Below are 17,976 nucleotides of genomic sequence, written 5' to 3'. Positions count from 1 at the left end.
TACTTGTGGAACTTATGTTGCTATTTAAAGTATAAATATACTATTTTTTGAAACAGGACCCAAGCATATCTACTCTCAGACTTCACGCATCCTTAAATGGATCAAACAATTGGCACACTAACAGACATCCTCTGTATGAGTTGTGTGAGCAATGTTAAATTGTAATCCAAAGCTGCTCTTCCTTATTCATCACAGCCACAGCTCACACTTGGCTGAGGAGAGAGCAGAGCAACGGCACAGCGACTGGCAACGGAAATCAGAGCCAGGCAGTGGACCGTGCATAGTGGGAGGCGCGGGAGGCGCAGACGGAGATTGGTGATTCCATTTTGTAGCCGGAGATTGTCTCCCTCTAGGTCACTGTTGGGCACTGTGCCAGTCTTCCAGCCACTGATTGCTAGGTAGTAATGTGCGCACCCTTATATGCAGGTGTGTGTGGCCACGTCGCGCTCTCTCTTCCGCTCCTCGCTTGCTTCTGTGGTGGCTGTGGCGTGGCGTGTCGTGCCAGTCTTTTTTCAGCGTGGCAGCTTGTGGCACTGTAGCTTGTGACTGCCGTCGAGGCACAGAGATCTTCTTTAAAAGTAACAAAGTTTACAAAAGTAAGCACCGTGTGTGTGTGTGCGTAAAAGCAGTGTGGTCACACAATCTCCACTCCTTGCAGCGTGCCTGACTGCTTGGTCCTGGGGAGATGAGAGTGGACTGCTGGGGGAAGGGCAGAGCTTCTCTCTCTCTCTCTCTATCTCTCTCTCTCCCTCCCTGTCACCCTCTCTCCCCCTCTCCCTTTTTCTCTCTCCGTCCATCTCGCTCGCTCTCCTTTCCTCCCCCCTTGCATGCGCTGATAAGAACCATCCTTCTTAAAAAACACAGTTTCACCTACATCTAAGCATTTATACAGCATTTACTAACCATGTTCTGCCAAAGTCTCTGTCTCTCCCAGTTCCTCTCCTCTCTCTCCCTGCCCTCATCCTGCAGGTGGTGACTCATCGCCATCCCATGTTCCTGCAACACCTGCTGGTCCCATATTTCATGAATTCTGTACTACAGCTCAACTCCATGAACTTCATGCATCAACATGTTCCTGCCTACACCCCCCCCCCCCCCCCCCCCATGCCTCTCTCACCCATTCTCTCTCTCTCTCTCTCTCTCACTCTCAACCCAACAGGTCAAGGCAGATGGCTGCCCCCCTTGAGCCTGGTTCTGCTCGAGGTTTCTGCCTCTTAAAGGAAGTTTTTCCTTGCCCCTGTTGCCAAGTGCTTGCTCATCGGGGGATCTGTTGGGTCTCTTTAAATAAATTTAGAGTTTGGTCTAGACCTGCTCTATATGTAAAGTGCCTTGATATAACTTTGTTATGATTTGGCACTATACAAATAAATCTGATTTGATTTTGATTTGAAAGAGACGCTGGAACAAGCTATGTTAACTGGTGCCCTGTTGATGGCAGATAATGCTGTCATACAGTTCTTCCAAAAGGAAAGGTTACACCGTCAGAGTAGGTGGAAGAGTTTTCAGGACTGCAATGCTTAAAGAGAGCAAACATACATTCATCACGTCCAAGGATCAGCCTATTTCCTCATTTATCTAAAACAGATTCTAGAACAAACATGGCACAGTAGATGAAATCGTCTCCAGTTTAAGATGAAGGTATTGGATAACTCATGCCAATGCAGCTGCAAAAGTCCTGTTAAGTTGTGCTTTTTACAAGCGACACAGTAAAAATGTGTGATCCAAAGATGGTGGACCTCCTCAAAGAAAGAATAACTTCATACCTGCCTCCCTTTAGCAACGTGAATTATAACCAAGTTATTTTGGGCCAATCAGCTTAAAACAAGGATGTTTATATGTGAAATGTTATGGAGTCATATTTACATGTACATACAGAGCTGTTCATTTAGAGGTGGCACACTTTCTGGACACAGACTCTTTTATCAGTGCAATTAGTCGGTTCATTTGTCAGAGAGTCTTTCTCCAAGATGTCCGACATAAAATCATCAAGCTCTCAGCTGTTATAGACAAGGTCTCTGGTTTCTTCTTTCTTCTTCATCTTCTTTGAAGAGATCACATGGCTCCTCCACCAATGGAGCTGCAGCATTGGCTTGTGCTGAGACAGAAGGTGCCAAAGCAGAGGCGGCATTTGTAGAAAAGGAAAGCCAAATCAAAATGGAACAAGCACACTTTGAGGCATCAGTAAGGGTGGAGACGACGAACTTAGAAGTGTCACTTGATGCTCTTAAAGTGGAGAAGAGAGCTGCAGCAGTGGTGGCTAAAGCCGAAGCATTAGAGGCAGCCATAGATGAAAATGAGAACCTCAGCTCCAAAATTGATCTGCAAAACCATGATCCAGTGGAGTGCACAAAAGCATACATGGCAGAGCACGCAAAGCACACCACCTCACAGTCTACACCTGCATTAAAAGGAGCTTCTATTGACAGTGTTAGTCAACTAGACAGTGTTGTACAGCACGCATCTAAGGCTACTACACAGTCTCATGCTCAGAATGAGAGACCTACCTATGACCATCATCCACAGGTGTGGACATCCTTAGCTGGAAGTCAAGTAGGACGCGCTAGAGCCTACATGTCACAAACTTCAGATAGAAAATCCCAGAAGTTGTCCAAAAAAGGACATAGATCACAAGAGTTACACAGAGATGTCTAATGACCAAAATATTACTCATCCTCCTCTTTACCAGCAATCAGGGGCCAAACAAGGCAAACCCGTTTGAGAGTCAGAGTATGTCAGATGCAAACTTGTGACATCAGGGCTTCTGCAGTTGAATGTGTTACTCAGTTCCTGAGAGTTACAGTGTGTGGATAGCATCATTCCTGAACACCATACAAGGTCTGAACCTTACAGATAGTGAAGAGATGAACCTCTTCGTGAAGTAGCTAGGTGCTGAGTCATCTGAACATGTGAGAAGGATAAGAGCTGTGCATGTCCACAGGGGGCTTAAAATGGCTCTTGACAGGCTTGATGAGTGCCATGGTTCACCAGAAGTGATTGAGACTTTCACAGCCATTTCACAGAGTGGATCACAGAAAGCTGTGAGAGCTAGGCGACTTATCGGCGCTTGAAGCCGCCAAATATGATGGGGGCCTAGCAGGACTTGCCTACGTTGACACAGCTCTTGCTATTAACCAAATTGTGCAAAAGCTGTCTTCTTATCTGCAGGAGAAATAGCTCATACATGGCTCTAAGCTCAAAGAAGAGTAGGTTCCCTTCCCACCATTTGGCTACTTTGTGGATTTTTTTTGCCAGCAACCCAAGATGTGAAATGATCCCAACTCCTCTTTCCTCCCCAGTGGCAATGACCCTCCCCTGTTGGGAAAATCAGTCCCTAAGTACAATAGTCAGAGGTCCCCTATCCTATTGGACAAGACTGAAGTGTCTTCTTATACTTCTTCTTCAGTTGACACAATGTGCAGTAAAATGGATCTGGCAAAGTAATGTCCTGTACACAACAAGCCACATCCCCTCAACTCCTCAAGTGCCATGGATTCAGGGAGAAGTCCCTTGATCGCAGGCAAGCAATATGTAAAGCAATATGGCATCTGCTATAAATGCTGTGCTTCATCAGCACATCTAGCTAAAATCTGTGACAACAACAAAGTGTGCTGAATGTGGAAGTGAAAACCATATCTCAGCCCTGCACCCAGGACCTGTTCCTTGTCCCTCAGAGGCCCAAACACCTACACACGCACATGGTGAAGAACAATAGTGAAGAAGATACCATTTCCGCAAGCTGTACTCAGGTCTGCGGTGGAGACCTCACTGAAAAGTTCTGCACAAAGATTAGTCTTGTCAGGGTCTACCCTGCTGGCCAGCTAGAAAAGGCTATATGGTTATATGCTATATTGGATGATCAGAGCAATCAGTCATTTGTAAGGTCTGAGCTCCTTGACCTCTTCAGCATCAAAGGTCATTACTCTCTTTACTCCCTCAAGATGTGCTGGTATTGTTGAGACAGCAGGCAGAAGAGCTCATCGGTTTCAGATGGAATCCATTGATGGGCAGGTTGTCCCCTCTTTACCAACGCTAATAGAGTGTAACGCCATCCCAAATAATCACTCTGAAATTCCTGCACAGAAAGCAGAAATGAAGCATAAAAATATGAGGACTCAGTTGCAAAAGATCCCAAAGCTTGACCTTCAGGCTGCTCTAGATGATCCTCCAAACAGAGACATCATAAGAATCCACAAGGTCCGGAAACTGATATATGGGCCACATGACTCCCCCTATGCGCAAACACTGGACTTGGGATGGATAATTGTTGGCAACGCCTGTCTAGAAGATGTCCATAAGCTAGCCACTGTGAACACCTACTACACCAACACTCTGGAAAATGGTTGGTGCTCTGTCTTCATGTCATGCCCTAATCACTGTGTTGTAAAGAAAAAGTTGTGCAACAGCAAGGCCCCAGGTCTTCCTGCACCTGTATGTGTGGATGGTCCCACCTGTGAGGACTATGGAGAACATCTAGGATGTAGTGTCTTTCAACAGACAAAGAATGATGGTAAGATAGGCCCTTCAGACTATCTAGACTACCAAAGGAAAGCAAGCAAAGGAGACTTACATCCAGATGGGAACATACAAATCGGGGACACTATTTCCCCATGTCTGGACAGTTCTCTGCTGAAAAATTCATCAGAAATCAAGCGGGGGGACATTTGACAGGACTACCTTCGTCGCTGGCCGCAACAAAGCACAAACGCCAGTTCAGGGAAAAAAATCAAACAAAGAAAAGAAAAAACAATAAACCTTAAATCAAAAAATAAAGTGACTATGATTAGCAAACTATGAAACCAAAACCCATACAACAGTGATAGAAATAAAAAAATAAAAAACAGAGAAAACGCTCCTAACACTCACTCACACACCTCACCCTGCTCACTCAAAAAGAGAGAGAGAGAGAGAGAGAGAGAGAGAGAGAGAGAGATGCTGAGTCCTTCCCCCAGTAGCCTAGGCCTACAGCAGCATAGCTAAAGAGTAGAGGACTTTAACTTTTTAAACTATAAGCTCTGTCATACATTAAAGATTTAAACCTGGTCTTGAAAATTGCTAAGGAGTCCACCCCCCGGACCAATACTGGAAGTTGGTTCCATAGAAGAGGAGCCTGATAACTGAAAGATCTGCCTCCAGATTTACTCATGGAGACTCTAGGAACCAAAAGTAAACCTCCATCTAGAGAGTGGAGCGGCTGACTCGGACAGTAAGGAACTATGAGCTCTCTGAGATATGATGGAGCTTGGCCTTTAAGAGCTTTGTATGTTAACAGAAGGATTTTAAATTCTACTCTGTATTTTAGCGGCAGCTAAGACAGGAGAGATGTGATCTCTTTTCCTAGTTCCTGTTAATATTCGTGCAGCAGTGTTCTGAATCAACTGAAGGCCTTTCAGAGATTTGTTTGGACATCCAGATAGTAATGAGTTACAGTCGTCCAGCCTAGAAGTTATGAATGCATGGACTAGTTTTTCTGCATCACCCTGAGAGAGGATGCTTCTTGTGTTTTCTCTAAATTCCTAATGTTTCTCAGGTGGAAGAAAGCCGCCCTGACTTGTTTTATGTGAGGGACAAAGGAAATGTCCTGGTCATAGGTTACTCCAAGGTTTCTTGCAGTGGAGCTGGAAGCCAAAGTCATGCCATCCAGACTGATTCGATGAATAGATATTGTTTCTCTGAGGTGCTTCGGGCCAAGTACAATAGTTTCAGTCTTGTCAGAGTTAAGAAGCAAAAAATTTTTGGTCATCCAGACTTTTATGTGTTCAAGACATGTCTTCAGTTTGACTATCCGACACTTCATTTGGCTTCATTGATAGGTACAGCTGAGGGTTGTCTGCATTTCAGTGGAAGTTGATGCTGTGTTTCCTGATAATGTTGCCTAGAGGAAGCAGATAAAGCGTAAAGAGGATTGGTCCAAGTACCGAACCCTGTGGGACTCCATAACTGACTACAGTGCATGAGGAGGAGCTGTTGTTAATATGAACAAACTGATGTGTATCTGATAAGTAGGATTTGAACCACCTTAGTGCAGTTCCTTTAAACCCAATTTCATGTTCCAGTCTCTGTAGTAAAATATAATCTATGGTGTCGAATACAGCACTAAGAATTAAAAAGAGAAGTATGGAGGCTGATCCATTGTCTGAAGCCATTAGAATGTCATTGGAGACTTTTACCCTTTCTGTGCTATGATGGGCTCTAAATCCTGACTGAAACTGTTCAAACAAACTGTTCCCATCCAGATGCTCGTGTAGTTGTTTTGCTATGGCTTTCTCAATGATTTTAGAAATAAATGGAAGGTTTGATATGGATCTATAGTTTGCCAAAACATCTGGATCAATATTTGGCTTTTTAACTTTTTATCTACAATGAATGGCTCAATTAAATGAAAAATCTTTTAAATCTTTTAAAGAGGCTAGTTGGTACTGTCTAATAGACAGGTTGACGGTCTGGATGATGAAACTATAGAAGCTAGCTCTGACAGATTCAGATGTGAGAATAATTCCAGATGTAAAAGAGACATTCCACTTGATTCAGGAGTTGCTGTATTCAGTAGAAGATTATTGTGTAATGTAGGTAAGAGCTGATGAAATCTTTCTCTGATTGTGAGAATTTTATTTGTAAAAAATTAATGAAATCATCACTGCTTAGAGTTAAGGGGATGACTGGTTCAACTGAGCTATAACTCTGTCAGCCTGGCTACAGTGCTGAAGACAAACCTGGGGTTGTTCTTGTTTTCTTCCATTAATGCTGAATAATATGATCTTCTAGCACCGCTGAGAGCTTTTTTATATGTTTTTAAGCTATCTTTCCAGGCTCTCCAGGCTGAGACTCTTCCAACTTACTGGAATGCCAATTTCTTTCTAATTTCCTTTATGTCTGCTTTAAGGCACTGATTTGGGAATTATACCAGGGAGCCAGCCTCCTCAGATTGATTACTTTCTTTTTGAGAGACACGGCATCGTCAAGATTTGAACACAGTGTGGCCTTAGCGCTAATCACAAGGCCATCAACCTGTGTATGGGAGAAATCCTCATTTGAATTTAAATATGGCATTGTTGGGAATTATGACTGAATGTTCTCTTTAAATTTAGCCACAGCATCTTCAGATAAACATCTTATATAGCTGAGTTTATTCCTCAATGCTGTGGAGCCCATTAAAGTAAACTCAAATGTAATAAGGTAATGGTCGGTCAGAAGAGAGTTTTGAAAATAAACTGTTAGCTTGTCAATTTCAATGCCATATGTTAGAACAAGATAAATGATATGATTGTAGAAGTGAGTGGGTTCATTCACATGCTGGGAAAGGCCAATTGAGTCTAGCAGGGAAAAAAACCCAGAACTGAGGCTGTTGCTTTCTACATCTACATGTATCTTGAAATCTCCCAGTATAATGATTTTATCTGTACTAAGTACTAACTCTGATATAAACTCAGAAAACTCAGATAGGAATTCTGAGTACGGACCAGGTGGACGGTATACTGTAACTAACAGAACTGGTTTTTCACCTTTCCAGTCTGAGTGGGAAAGACTAAGAGTGAGGCTTTCAAAAGACCTGCAGCCAGATTTTGGTCTGGGGTTGATTAATAGGCTTGATTGAAATATTGCAGCCAACCGCCCTCCTCGACCTGTGGTACAGGGATATGAAAGTTAACATGAGTTGGAGGTGTAGCTTCATTAATGCTAACATACTCATCCTGCTGCAGCCAGGTTTCTGCTATACAAAATAAATCAATATGATGATCAGCTATGAGGTCATTGACGAGCAGGGATTTTGATGATAGTGATCTAATATTCAACAGTCCACATTTGATTGCAGTGTTATTTGAGATTGAATTCGTGGCTGATTTGATTTCAGTTAAGTTTTAGTTTTTAGCTCCTCTTCTGTTTAATTTTGGTTTAGCAACTTTTCTAAATTTAGGTGGTCGAGGAACAGACACAGTTTCTATAGACCAAAACATAGATGGAGACTCTATTCTATTCTTGGCAGGTGACCACTCTGACTGATGCACAGAGGAGCGTGTTAAACTGCGGCTTGGCCTGCTGGTCCCGACACGGGATTGTGAGGGTTTTAGCTTTCTAATAAAATCAGCCATATTCCTTGATATGAGAGCGGCCCCCTCCACGGTGGGATGGACACCATCTCTCCTAATCAGACCAGGTCTCCCCCAGAAAGACTTCCAATTATCTATGTTGCCCACATTGTTTTTGGGACAGCACCTTGACAGCCAGTGCAGTCTTAACATTCTGTATACTTCCCTTGTCATATGGGTCAAAAATGATCCGCCTTCACCAAAGCTCTAAAACAAAGCAGCTTAATTTTAAATCCAATAACTATTTTGTATGATGAAACATCCTGTTATTTATCATATCAACTCAATTTTATTCCATTTCATCATATATTTTTTTCTAACAGTTAAAACCAGTGAATATGATTGTTATTTTTTTCTTATTTTACCACAATCCAGCTGTCAATAGTTTTCTTTTATACAGTAAAGGTTTATTATTATTATCATATCAATGTGAAGCAATTACTATTGAATTCATTTTATTGAATGGAAAAATAACAGTCAACAGTATGGAACTTTTCCAACAGTTTATTCTTTGTTAATATTCTTTTGGAAGTGAATTATCAAATACACCTCTTCTCCCTTCTCTTCTCTTGTCTAATAACAAAACAGCAAAAGGTTGCTTAATAATGAACATTAGCACATGTGGGAAAGTAGGTGCAAACATGAGCATGGGCTTCGCAGACGCATTTCTCAAACGTGCAGCACACAACTTTCGTCTTGCAGTCCTTCTTCCAGGGGCATCCCCATTGCATCCCCTAACCATAATCCTTTTTCTCTTGCCTGCCAGCATGCAGTCATCCTACTCTAGCTGTACGTTCCAATAACCTTGTCAAGGTTGTCCCCTTTAGTGCAGTTGTAGACCAGGATGATGCCTGGCTTCCTGTCTTCACGATCAGTGATTTCAGCTGCCTTGTGCAGTGTACTCAGCAGGACCACATTCTTGTTCTTTCTTGGGAGGTAAGAAACAAGAGTGGTGATGGGGGTGAAGGCAAACTTTGTCGAGAAGACCACTCTCCCTCTTGCCGCGAGGAGTGCAGGGGGGAATTCAGGCTTGTTTTTCTTTTCAGGAGCTGCTGTCTGAGTTCATAGGAGGTGAAAAAGTTGTCACGTGACATTGTGCCCCCTCAGTCCAACCGTCAAATCAAGTACAACACTCTTCTCTGGTGCTCCACTGGGCCGCTTCTCGGTATAGACTTGCATATTCCATGCATAGCTGGATTTTCATAGGCCACCCATATTTTGATGCCATATTTGCTGGCTCAGGTAAGTAACATTATGAAAATAAAAATGTACCTTTGAATGGAAACAACTGCTCATCTACTGTGACTTCAGGTCCAGGGTTGTAAAGGTATGGCAGACGCTCAACCCACTTGATCCAGACATCTCTGATGGCTGCCAGTTTGTATGTCACACGCCTTGCTGGTCTTGACTCATGGTTGTCAAATCTTAGCATTCTTGAAAAACCATGGAAGACTTTCAGCATCATTGTTGCAGGAAAAATTGCCCTTCCACTCTCTGCATCCCAGAGACTAGATGTAGCCTCACCACAAAGCCTATAGACACCTGCTAAGATCAAAAACCCTATGCAGCCACGCAGGTCCGTCTGATCCATATTTTTTCAGTTGTCTCCATATTTACAGGAACCCTCCAAATTTGTCATTTCCAGTATGATCTTTTCAATGGCTGGTGTAATGAACAGGAGGAAAGTGGAGGAGATGTCCTTGGCATGGGGAGCAGAATATCTTTTTGGCCCTGGGGTCATCCAAGTGCTATTTTGTGCTGCAGCTTATCCTGGGGTGCCATCTGTGTTTGATGAGGACCATGCTATTTTACTGTTCTTGGATAAAAATGTCTCTCTGTCAGCTTGGGTCAATTCTTCTTCATCTGAAGAGGCTTCATGGTCTGTGTTTTATTCCTCCTCATCTTCTTCTTCAAATACCTCTTCTTCCACATCATAGTGTTCTTGCTCATTCTGAACCTCTGAATAAATCTGGTCCAGGAGCTGCTGTACAGTAAAATGTCCACTCATGGCTTCAGCAAGGAACCAACTGGGGGTTCTATGGTCAGTGGTCTCTTTATATCCTCTCCACTGAATTTGTTTTACATTGGTTTACATTTTTGTTTTGTCAGGGATCTTTTGTGATGTGAGGGGTGGGTGTGTGTGTGTTAGAGAGAGTTTGTGTATGTGGCCTTTGAACTTTTTTCTGTCATGTAAATGCTTTAATAACATGCAGGTCAAAAATGACCCATAAGACAATCTTTGGAATCTAGTGGTGTACAGCCCATATGGAAAGGTAAACAAAACCAGAGTTTCACTTTTTTTAATGTTGGGGTCCCTATATATATATATATATATTATTTTATTATTATTATTATTATTATTATTTGTAGCTAAACATGGCGGTGGGTCATTTTTGACCTGCAGGACAACACAAGGGTTAAATGATGACATGCGGCTGTACATGTCATCACTGGTCCGATTGGGGAGGGGGCCAGAGAAAACTACAGTGTCCGACATGATTTTGGCAAAATTACACACAGATTCCACATTAATTTTTTTGAGTTTTGACTGGCGAAGTCGGGTGTCGTTACTGCCGAGTATAAGCTGGGCTAGCTAAGGTGCGGAGCCGCAACTCTAACTCGCTAATTTTCTACCATCATCCTGCATCTATGACAAGCGGTGCTATAATAAAAGGAGGCAGAAGAAAATCTACAGATGAGGCACACAGAACAGGAGAGAAGAGGAGAGAGAGAAGGAGGAAGAGAGAGTGGAGAGAGAGCGCTAGAGGACATTGCTAATCGGGTAGTTTGATTAGCGGAGCAACAGAATCGGCTATAAGATTAGGAAAGGGAAGAGATATTGAGTTCTATACCAGTGTTAGTGTGACAACAATTTGCTATCAGATTAATCGAGTGAGTTGGAAAGAATAGCAGAAGAATAGTAGAGACAACACACAAGATGACACAGAGCACAACCACCAGTGACCAGTGATGTAACACGCTTACTGCTTTTCAGACCAGAGGCGGTTTATAGATGAACTTCCAGGAAAGTTGAAGCTGTGGTGTTTGCAGTTTGGATTATTTCCCAGGTTGATGTAGCCACTGTCATTATATGAGATTTCAATATCTGCTGCAGAGAAAATGGAAGGACTAGTAAGCTTTTACATTAGGAAGTGGCTAGGTGTTCCGAGATGTTTAAGCATTGTGGCACTGTATGGGAAAGGCATACTTCAGCTCCCAGTATCTAGTATCTGGGAGTAAAGATAACATAAGTAGGGTGGTTCCAAACCCACCAAGGGGAGAAAATGGAATCCAGGAATGGCAGTGGTTGTGGTTTTTAAGTCAATTTCTGTGGAAGTCCACAATGATTTCCTTGGTCTTTTTGATGTTCAAGGCCAGGTTATTGTTGTCACACCATGACGACAGATGTTGCACCTCATCTCTATAATCCATTTAATTGTCATTGGTAATGAGTCCAAGAACTACTACTGTGCAGCTCCTCCGGGTGGTCTGCACATAGTTTTTATGCTCCAGAAGTGTGTGAAGCACAATGGCAATGGCGTCCTCTGTTGATCGGTTTTCCCTGTAAGCAAACTGATATGGATCATGTGATGGTGGTATGGCAGCTTTGATGTGTTTAATGACCAGTCTCTCCAGGCATTTGGCAGGGATGGGGGTGAGTGCCACAGGCCTATAGTTGCTTTGACCTGTGATGTGGAACTGTTTGGGAAGGGGAACTATTGTGGCGGCTTTGAAGCAGGCTGGAACCCATGAAGAGGACAGCGAGGTGTTGTATATGGAGGTGAAGACACCTCTGCAGCACAGTCTTTGAGCACCTGGCCCAGCACTGCATCTGGTCTGGGTGCCTTGCTGATGTTAATGCTGCGAAAGACACATCTGTTGTGTGTGCTCAGGACTGGAGCAGGATCCATAGGGGTGTGGGGAGGGGGGGCAGGACAGGGTCGGTGTTCTCCCTGTCAAAATGGGCAAAGAAGAGAGAAGAGGTTTAGGTCCTCAGCCAAGGTGGGACAGTTAGCTGAGGGAGGTGGTGATTTCCTCTTATAGTCTGTTATGGCCCTGATGCCCTCCCAAACTTGGCTTCAATACGCCTCTTGTGTTGTTGCTTGGCAGTATTGCTCCCTCTCCTCAGAGCAGCCCTGGCATTGCTGTACGTCTCTTGGTCTCCAGACCTAAAAGCACTATTCCAAACTTCGATGAGCTGCTGTACTCCATGTGTCAGCCAAGGTGGTGTGTTAAACACACAGAGTTGTCTCCATGATGTTATGTTGTCCTCACAGAAGCAGATGTAGTTCAAAACAGTGGAGGTGTAATTATTCAAAGTCTCACAAGTGTCCGTGCCCTGCATATCCCAAATATCCCAATCTGTATGGTGGAAACGGTCCTGGAGCATAGGAATATAGGAATAGCGTCCTCTGGCCATAATTTCACTGTTCTGACAGTGGTCTCAGCACTCCTGATTTTGGGTGAATACCGTGGCTGCAGTAGAAGGGAGAGGTGGTCTGACAGACCCAGTTGGGGGTAAGCTTGGACCCTGTGTGCATCTGCTACATTGGTGTACACCTGGTCCAAAATTCTTTCTCCTCTAGTAGCACACTTAACATTTTGGTGGAATTTGTGAAGGACGGATTTTAAATCTGCGTGATTGAAGTCCCCAGCTGCAATAAAAACGCTGTCCAGGTGTGCTACTTGGCTGTTGTTTATGCTACTGAATACTTGTGCGAAGGCTAGCTTAGCATTAGCATTAGCGCCAGGTGGAATGTAAACAGCAGTGAACTCCCTGGGGAGATAGAACGGTCGGTCGGACGGTCACTTTAGCAGCAAGAGTTCTGCCTCTGGACTATACAGTTGATCCACTACTGTGATGTTCGTGCACCACGAGTTGTTTACATAGATGCTAAGTTCCCCGCCAGTCTTTTTACCAAAGTCCGCGGTCCTGTCGGCCCAGCAAGTGGTGTGTCCTGCTAGCTCAATAGCAGCGTCTGGGGTGGAGCTGTCAAGGCAGGTTTCGGTGCAAATCATGCAGCAACAGTTGTTCAGGACCCTCTACGTGAGTTAAATTAGTTAAAACCCCCCAAAAAAATCACCTCTGCTAAGAGCTAAAGGAATCAGTGGTTCAACTGAGCTATGAATCTCTGTCAGGCATTATGAAAAGCTTTTTTATGACAAATTTATTCATAGAAACAACAGCAACAACAATATTAACAAACAGTGAGAGCATTGGCCACAGGATTTTCCGTGCAATTGTGCACCTTATATATGTGTGCGCGTGTGTATGTGTCAGTTACGGTTTGTCATTGGATGCTGTGGATAGCTAACTGTAGCAGATGTGGGGGGCCTTCACAACACACCCCTGGTCCGGGATAGCAGGCCAGTCAGGACCAAGCCACTGCAACTCACATTGTGTTGTTTTTTTTTCTTTTCCATAGGAACAGTTCTACTATAGTCAGAGCAACAAAGGCTTTTTTTCCCTCTCCATCCCTGAAGACAGTGGTGCCTGTAGGAGGTCCCAAATCCTCAAGAACCACCATAGTGACCACAGGTGACCTCTTCTTCACCATGGAACAAAATGTGAGTCTTCATGAAGATGAGAGGCAGAATGAGATGAGAAGATGAGTCTTTCAGACACTCCTGCTGTTTTTATTGTTCTAAACTAAACTGAAGGCCGTATGTATGCTATTGACTTGTTTTAAATAAAATATCTGTAAACAGTAAATTGCACAGCAGTAATTTTTAAAATAAAATATATGAATAATATATAAATTTTAACTTTTAAAAGCATCAGAATATATTATATGATATAATATGAAATATGAAATTTCACTCTTCAAGTGGTAAAAAAATTTAACACCTGAGGAGTAAAATTTTAAGTCAGAAGAAGGGGCTCAAGATAAACTCAGTTATTTTTACTCAGCTCTGCAGTCTAGGGTATGGTCACGCATGTAAACTAAAATTTTGTTTTTGACTCAGGAGATTTCTTCAAAAATCCAAAATCTACTATGTAGTGCTGTTGCCTCACCGTAAGGAGGTAGTGAGTTTGATTCTGTGTGGAGTATGCATATTCTCTGCGTGGGTCTCCTCTCAGTGCTCTGGTTTCCTCCCAAAGACATCAGGGCTTAAAGTAAGAAAAAAATCCTGACCCAGATTGTCCCAGATTTGGAAGCAGTGATTTCCGAGTTTGACAACAAGGTATTTTTTCCTAAGTTGTTTAGAATGCAGCATCATCCTGCTAGATTGCAACCAAGTTCTCCCAGACCCACCCCCACCTTACTTCTGATTGGCTAAGTGATGTTAAACTGGTTGAGAGGGGAAGCCGAGTTACTCTCATTCTATCAATTGGCAGCTTGAACCTGACAATATCCCGCATCAATAGGTTAGTTTTTTAATTGCAGTCTAACAACACTCACCGGAGTTCCAGCACGGTGCTAGAATACTTTAACACCTGAGACATGTATATCTAAGTTGACTGGTAAAACGGATAAGCAGTAGAAGATGAATGAATGAATGTGCTTTTGGGCTCATTTAACAATTGGGTTGAGCCAGATACAGCAATTTTGACCAGTACAAGTACCATACGAGTAATATGAGTCAATATCCGTGCTCTGGCTGAAGGAAAATCCTCCTCAGGGTGTCCTGTGATAGAGACAGGTCATACTCCGAAAGCCACGCCCACCGGAGGGGAAACCAATCAGTGGCTCAATTAAAAAAAAAATAAAAATACTGTCCAGTAGTTCGCTTAAAACATTATTTCAACATGTCAGATAATTATTCTAACACACTAGCTGTACTGGAGAAAATGGTACAGTGAAAAACTCACATCTGTGGGTCTCTCTCATTGTCCCTTTTGTTTGCCTTTATTTTCACAGAGAAATGATCCCACTGAATGGCCTATTCAAACTACCTGAGTGAGTCCTCTGGTAAGATCATCATTTAACCTAATAGTGATAAAAAGTTAGGCTACATCCACACCACTACATCATTATTCGAGTAATCAGGCAGAAAATTATTTTCACACCAACACTAGGTTTTAGAAGTCAATATCTCCCCTTTCTCCAAAGTTTATAACCGTTTCTGTTCCTCCACTAATCAAACTACCCGATTAGCAATGTCCTCTAGCTCTCTGTCTCCACTCTCTGTTCCTCCTTCTCCTCCTCCTCTCCTCTCCTGTTCTCTGTGCCTCATGTGTAGTTATTCTTCTGCCTCCTTTTATGATAGCACCTCTTGTCATAGATGTAGGATGATGGTAGAAATGGAGGCGAAGATTAATGAGTTAGAATCCCGGCTCCGCACTTTAGCTAGCCCAACTTATGCTAGTGTAGTTAGCCCCCCCCCTGTAGCCGGTGCGGACCAACCTAGACGAGCTCATACGGCAGCTAAGATAGTTTCCTCCCCCCTAGTGGCTCCCGAGCAGCCGGGATCTAGTCAGGGCGGCTGGGTGACTGTCCGAGACAAGAGGCATAGTCGTAGGCAGCAGCCCCCGGTTCACCATCGACCAGTTCACGTTTCCAACAGGTTCTCCCCTCTCAGCGACACACCCGCTGAAAAGCCGACTCCAGTGATTGGTGATTCTATTCTGAGGAACGTGAAGTTAGCGACACCGGCGGCCATAGTGAAGTGTATCCCGGGGGCCAGAGCAGGCGACATCCAGTCTTATCTGAAACTGCTGGCTAAGGGTAAACGTAAATATGCTAATATTGTAGTTCACGTCGGCAGTAACGACACCCGACTTCGCCAGTCGGAAGTCACAAAAATGAATGTGGAATTGGTGTGTACTTTTGCTAAAACGATGTCGGACACTGTAGTTTTCTCCGGCCCCCTCCCCAATCGGACCAATGATGACATGTACAGCCGCATGTCGTCATTTAACCGCTGGCTGTCGAGGTGGTGTCCCGAAAACAACGTGGGCTACATAGATAACTGGAAGTCTTTCTGGGGGAGACCTGGTCTAATTAGGAGAGATGGTGTCCATCCCACCGTGGACGGGGCCGCTCTCATTTCTAGAAATAGAAGCCAGGAGGCAGAGCCGCAGTTTAACACGCTCCTCTGCGCCTCAGTCAGAGCGGTCATCTGCCGAGAATAGAATAGAGTCTCTGTCTATGTTTAGGTCTATAGAAACCGTGTCTGTCCCCCGACGACCTAAATTTAGAAAAGTTAATAAACTCAAATTAAACAAAAGAGGAGCTAAAAACAAAAACCTAACTGTAATTAAAACAGCCACAAACTTAGTCTCAAATAACACTGCGATCAAATGTGGACTGTTGAACATTCGATCATTATCATCAAAATCTCTACTAGTAAATGATCTCATAGCTGATCACCATATTGATTTATTTTGTATAACTGAAACGTGGCTGCAGCAGGATGAGTATGTTAGCATTAATGAAGCTACACCCCCAACTCATGTTAACTTTCATATCCCTCGTACCACAGGTCGAGGAGGTGGGGTGGCTGCAATATTTCAGTCAAGCCTATTAATCAACCCCAGACCAAAATCTGGCTGCAGGTCTTTTGAAAGCCTCACTCTTAGTCTCTCCCACTCGGACTGGAAAGGTGAAAAACCAGTTCTGTTAGTTACAGTATACCGTCCACCTGGTCCGTACTCAGAATTCCTATCAGAGTTTTCTGAGTTTATATCAGCATTAGTACTTAGTACAGATAAAATCATTATTCTGGGAGATTTCAATATACATGTTGATGTAGAAAGCGACAGCCTTAGTTCTGGATTTCTTTCCCTACTAGACTCAATTGGCTTTTCCCAGCACGTGAATGAACCCACTCACTTTTACAATCATATCCTTGATCTTGTTCTAACTTATGGCATTGAAATTGACAAGCTAACAATTCTTCCCCAAAATTCTCTCCTGTCTGACCATTACCTTATTACATTTGAGTTTACTTTAATGGGCTCCACAGCATTGAGGAATAAATTCAGCTATAGAAGATGTTTATCTGAAGCTGCTGTGGCTAAATTTAAAGAGAACATTTGGTCATCATTCCCAACAATGCCATATCTAAATCTAAATTTAAATGAGGATTTCTCCCATACGCAGGTTGATGACCTTGTGACTAGCACTATGGCCACACCGCGTTCGAATCTTGATAATGCTGCCCCTCCCAAAAAGAAAATATTCAATCTGAGGAGGATGGCTCCCTGGTATAGTTACCAAATCCGTACCTTGAAGCAGACATCAAGGAAATTAGAAAGAAACTGGCGTTCCAGTAAGTCAGAAGAGTCTCACAGAGCCTGGAAAGACAGCCTAAAAATTTATAAAAAAGCTCTCAGCGGTGCTAGAAGTTCATATTACTCAGCACTCATAGAAGAAAACAAGAACAACCCCAGGTTTCTCTTCAGCACTGTAGCCAGGCTGACAGAGAGCCATAGCTCAGTTGAACCAGTGATCCCCTTAGCTCTAAGCAGTAATGATTTTATTAGTTTTTTTTCAGACAAAATTCTCACGACCAGAGAAAGAATTTATCAGCTCTTGCCTACGTTAGATAAAAATCCCCTTCTGAAGACGGCAACTGCTGAATCAGCTGCGGCGCCTCTTTTACATCTGGAATCATTCTCACCTCTAAATCTCTCAGAGCTAGCTTCTATAGTTTCATCATCCAGACCGTCAACCTGTCTATTAGACCCAGTACCAACTAGCCTCTTTAAAGAGATCTTTTATGTAATTGAGCCGTTTATTCTAGATTTGGTTAATCTGACTTTATTTCTGGGTTATGTACCTCAGGCACTTAAGACTGCGGTCATCAAACCCCAGCTTAAAAAGCCTAATCTTGATCCAGATGTTTTGGCAAACTATAGACCCATATCGAACCTTCCATTTATTTCTAAAATCATTGAGAAAGCTGTAGCAAAACAACTACATGAGCATCTGGATGGGAACAGTTT

The sequence above is a fragment of the Echeneis naucrates genome, chromosome 10 (genome assembly GCF_900963305.1).
Source record: "Echeneis naucrates chromosome 10, fEcheNa1.1, whole genome shotgun sequence".
NCBI lineage: Eukaryota > Metazoa > Chordata > Actinopteri > Carangiformes > Echeneidae > Echeneis > Echeneis naucrates.
The sequence above is the reverse complement of the archived record's forward strand: the minus strand, read 5'-3'. Positions refer to the sequence as shown.